The following is a 4,942-nucleotide window of genomic DNA, read 5'->3' as shown; positions in this document are numbered from 1 at the left end:
CCTTCTGTTTGCTGTGAAATGATCTGACTGGATGCTATGATCTTAGTTTTTTTGAATACTGAGTTTTAAGCCAGCTTTTTCACTTTCTTCTTTCACTTTCATCAAGAGTCTCCTTAGTTCCTCTTTACTTTCTGCCATTAGGGTGGTATCATCTGCGTATCTGAGGTTGCTGATATTTCTCCTGACAATCTTGATTCCAGACTGTGACTCATCCAGTCCAGCATTTTGCATGATGTACTCTGCATATAAGTTAAAAAAAAATAGGGTGACAGCAGCCCTGCGACCAGGAAATGGGAAAGATGGCGACTACTCGGCGAAGTTGAGGCCACGTAGGGCGGTTTGGGCTCAAGAGTGATGGCAGCAGAGCTGGCTGATAAGAAGGACCATGATGCATCACCTTCCAAGGAGGAAAGGAAGCAATCTCGAACTCTTGACAGAGACCGCGATAGAGACCGAGACCGAGACCGGAAGTCTTCCCCATCTAAAGACAGGAAACGGCATCGTTCAAGGGATAGGCTTAGAGGAATCAGCTGTTCTCGCTCCCGTTCCCGATCCAAGTCTACGGAAAGAGATCGTGGGCACAAAGAGAGAGAGCGAGATAAGGAACGAGTTCGGAATAAGAAAGACCGAGACCGGGATGAGGATGGGCACCGAAGGGACAAGGACCGCAAGTGATCCAGTTTATCTCTTGGCCGAGGAAAATATTTTAAATCTCGGAAAGACAGAGACTCTAGAAAGGATGAAGAGGATGAACATGGTGATAAGAAGCCTAAGGCCCAGCCATTATCCCTGAAGGAACTTCTGGCCAAGAAAAAGGCCGAGGAGGAAGCCGAGGCCAAGCCCAAGTTCCTCTCCAAAGCAGAACCAGAGGCTGAAGCCCTCAAGCGACTGGCAACAGGAGGGGGAGGAGCGGCAGAGGATGCTTGAAGAAGAGAGGAAGAAAAGGAAGCAGTTCCAAGACTTGGGCAGGAAAATGTTGGAAGACCCTCAGGAACGGGAACGTCAGGAGCGCAGAGAGAGGATGGAGAGGGAGACCAATGGGAATGAGGATGAGGAAGGGCGGCAGAAGATCAAGGAGGAGAAGGTTAAGAGCAAGGAGCTGCACGCCATTAAGGAGCGTTACCTCGGTGGCATCAAGAAGCAGCGCCGGACAAGGCATCTCAACGACCGCAATGCGATGAGTGCGATGCGTCTGAGGACACTTCCATTGACTACAACCCTTTGTACAAAGAACGGCACCAGGTACATTTGTTGTGGCGAGGCTTCATCGCAGGCATTGACCTGAAGCAGCAGAAACTAGAGCAGTCGCGTTTCTATGGAGACCTAATGGAGAAGAGGCGGACACTGGAAGAAAAAGATCAGGACGGGGCAAGACTCCGCAAACTTCGAAAGGAAGCCAAGCAACGCTGGGATGATTGGCATTGGTCCCAGAAAAAGTTGGATGAGATAACGGACAGGGACTGGCAGATCTTCCGCGAGGACTATAGCATCACCACCAAAGGTGGCAAGATCCCCAATCCCATCTGGTCCTGGAAAGACTCTTCTCTGCCTCCACACATCTTGGAGGTCATCGATAAGTGTGGCTACAAGGAGCCAAAACCTATCCAGCGTCAGGCAATCCCCACCGGGCTACAGAATCGTGACATCATTGGAGTGGCTGAGAATGGCAGCGGCAAGACAGCAGCCTTCCTCATCCCGTTGCTGGTCTGGATTACCACTCTCCCCAAAATTGACAGGATCAAAGAGTCCCACCAGAGCCCTTACGCTATCATCCTGGCCGCCACTCGTGAGCTGGCGCACATATTGAGGAAGAGACCATCAAGTTTGGGAAGCCGCTGGGCATCCGCACCGTGGCCGTCATTGGCGGCATGTCCAGGGAAGACCAGGGCCTCTGGCTGTGCATGGGCTGTGAGATAGTGATCCCTACCCCGGGACGTCTGATCGATGTGCTAGAGAACCGCTACCTGGTGCTGAGTCGCTGTACCTATATGGTTCTGGACGAGGCTGACAGGATGACTGACATGGGCTTTGAGCCAGACGTCCAGAAGATCCTGGAGCACATGCCTGTCAGCAATCAGAAGTCGGACACAGATGAGGCCGAGGATCCTGAGAAGATGCTGGCCAACTTTGAGTCAGGAAAACACAAGTACCGCCAAACAGTCATGTTCATGGCCACCATGCCCCCAGCGGTAGAGCATCTGGCCCGGAGCTATCTTCGGCGATCTGCTGTGGTATACATTGGTTCTGCAGGCAAGCCCCATGAACGTGTGGAACAGAAAGTCTTCCTCATGTCAGAGTCCGAAAAGAGGAAAAAGCTGCTGGCAATCTTGGGGCAAGGCTTTGATCCACCCATCATCATTTTTGTCAACCAGAAGAACGGCTGTGATGTTTTGGCCAAATCCCTGGAGAAGATGGGATACAACGCTTGTACGATGCACGGTGGAAAAGGCCAGGAGCAAAGAGAGTTTGCACTATCCAACCTCAAGGCTGGGGTCAAGGATATTTTGGTGGCTACAGATGTGGCGGGTCGTGGTATTTACATCCAAGATGTATCTATGGTCGTCAACTATGACATGGCCAAGAACACTGAGGATTACATCCACCGTATTGGCCGCACAGGATGAGCAGGCAAGAATGGTGTGGCCATCACCTTCCTCATCAAAGAGGACTCTGCTGTGTTCTATGTGCTGAAGCAAGCCATTCTGGAGAGCCCAGTATCCTCCTGCCCGCCAGAGCTAGCCAACCATCCTGACGCCCAGCACAAACCAGGCACCATCCTCACCAAGAAGCGCCGGGAAGAGACCATCTTTGCCTGACACAGCACTCGCCCCGGGGTTCAGGGCCATGCTCTGGAGACTGTTCTTCAGGACCCTCACATCTCTTCCCAGGTCCTCACTCTTCCAGGGGCTTAGGAAGCAATCAGACTTCCTGGCCCAGGCCCTCAGGTCTGAAGGCCTGAGTGCAGATCTGTCAAAGGGGAGGAAGCTGCTCCAGGAGGCAGGCAAAACAAACTACCAGGGTTTTGGCCCAGCTCTGCCCCTCAGGCAGGCTTTGGGACTGCATCCGGCCATCAGCTCTTGCCAGTTAAAGGGGCAGCCAATTGGCATTGCCTCCCAGACTGAACAAAAACCTGGCTGCTGGGCTGGGACTTCTTTGGCACAGACTTGACTGCCTAAGCTATGGCACCATTGTTGCCCTAGATGACCCAGGGAATCGGGTACTGAGGATTATGGACCTTGGACTCTTACCATCATTTTGACAGCTGTTTGCCCTTTTGGATTATAAAACAAGTAGAGAGCCTTGCTTAGAGTTGTGCACAGCCCCTGTGCCAAGGAGTGTTGTGCACTCGAGGCATCCCTCACCCAGGGAATTTTTATAGTAGATGAGGGGACAGGGTGAGCTGGCTGAGTCCATCTTGAAGTCAGTGAAATTTCTGTTTTCTATTCTCTGAGAAGATGAGTTTGTATGTTCTGTGAATAAACACACGAATATTAAAAAAAAAAAAAAAAAACAGGGTGACAATAGACAGTCTTGTGACACTCCTGTTCCTATTTAGAACCTGTCAGTTGTTTCATGTTACTTTAGTTCCCACCAATTACTCTATCAAGAAATGACTTCCACTGGAGTGAAACTTTAATTTTCACTTTTTGCAATTAACATTTTTGCACAGTGGCCACTCAGAACACATTTATGTAATATTAATTAAAATTTGGCCCCAGTTTTAATATTTTGACAATAGTTTGTCAAGATAATAGGTATTTGAGATTTTGAAAAGAGACCTAAAATTTAGAAATTTCTTTTTTTCTATGTGTTTTATTTGGGGTTTAGAAAAAAGCAGAGTTTGAATCATAGATTCATATGCTACTAATTTTAAAGAAATGTGATCCCAGGCAACACCAGTTCAGGACAATGAGAATGAAATCAGATAGGAAGAAAAGATAATGTGAGGGTGCTTTATCAAACTAGCTAAAGCAATGTGACTGAAATCTCATAGAATTGTCTTCTGGATAACCACAGAAACTTCATCTTAGAGTATTCATCTGTGGGGCCAGAGGCTGGGGGGGGGGGGGCGGGGGTTGGCATTGGCGGAACGTTGGGGAAATTAATGGAAGAGTCTTGTTCAGACTTCAGAGGCAACAACAGACCTTTGAACAGAGACCTGACAGGAGTTACATGCCAAGCTGCTGGCCAGCAGAAATGTAGGTCTTGGGAACCAACAGATAATCAAGGGATAAGTCAAAGGAAGAGAGTAAGTCATGAAGCTTCCTGGCCTTTGGGAATCTGGCCAGTTCCTAGGGATCAGCAAACATTCTGAGACTTACAACTAGAGGTACAATTTTTTAACATAATAACCGGAGCTGCATCTTTGCATGTAAGCTGATGATTAGCAGCTCGTGTCTTGCCAATAAAAGCTGGACTCCTCTGGATGGCACTCTCAGGACTCACATGTGGGGTGGACACATTACCTGGGACCTCCCTATTGGGAACTCCAGATTGCTGTTTGAGGGACCTACCAGCATTGCTTGAATCTGGATGTAAGTGTTTCCCCAATTTGGTAATGTGTATTTCATTTCTTGTTATATTGCCTGTGTATCTTTTAATTGGAGACTCTGATTTGGATCTGAATGTTAAGTTTCTCCACATTTTGATGATATATACATGTGTTTCTTGCTAAACTACTTGTGTAGAACTGTTCCCCCAATTTGGTGATTATATATATATATGTGTGTGTGTGTGTGTATATATATATATATATATATATATATATATATATATATATAATCTCTTATTATATTACTTGTCCACTTACTGCAACTTACTATTAATATAATAAATTTCCTTATTTCTTACTGACTAGAATGTAGAATGATTATCTGGCCAGCAAGTCCTCCTAACTTGAAACCAAAAGTAAATCTTATAGCAGTCCATAAATCTTTTGGCA

General features: G+C 47.4%; 1 pseudogene; it reads left to right on the top strand.

Moving 5' to 3' along the window:
* The first annotated feature begins 354 nt into the window (after positions 1-354).
* Positions 355-2,824, top strand: LOC133071859 (probable ATP-dependent RNA helicase DDX23; annotated as a pseudogene).
* The last annotated feature ends 2,118 nt before the right edge of the window (positions 2,825-4,942 follow it).

The sequence above is a fragment of the Dama dama genome, chromosome 17, assembly GCF_033118175.1.
Source record: "Dama dama isolate Ldn47 chromosome 17, ASM3311817v1, whole genome shotgun sequence".
Lineage (NCBI taxonomy): Eukaryota > Metazoa > Chordata > Mammalia > Artiodactyla > Cervidae > Dama > Dama dama.
The sequence above is the reverse complement of the archived record's forward strand: the minus strand, read 5'-3'. Positions and strand labels throughout refer to the sequence as shown.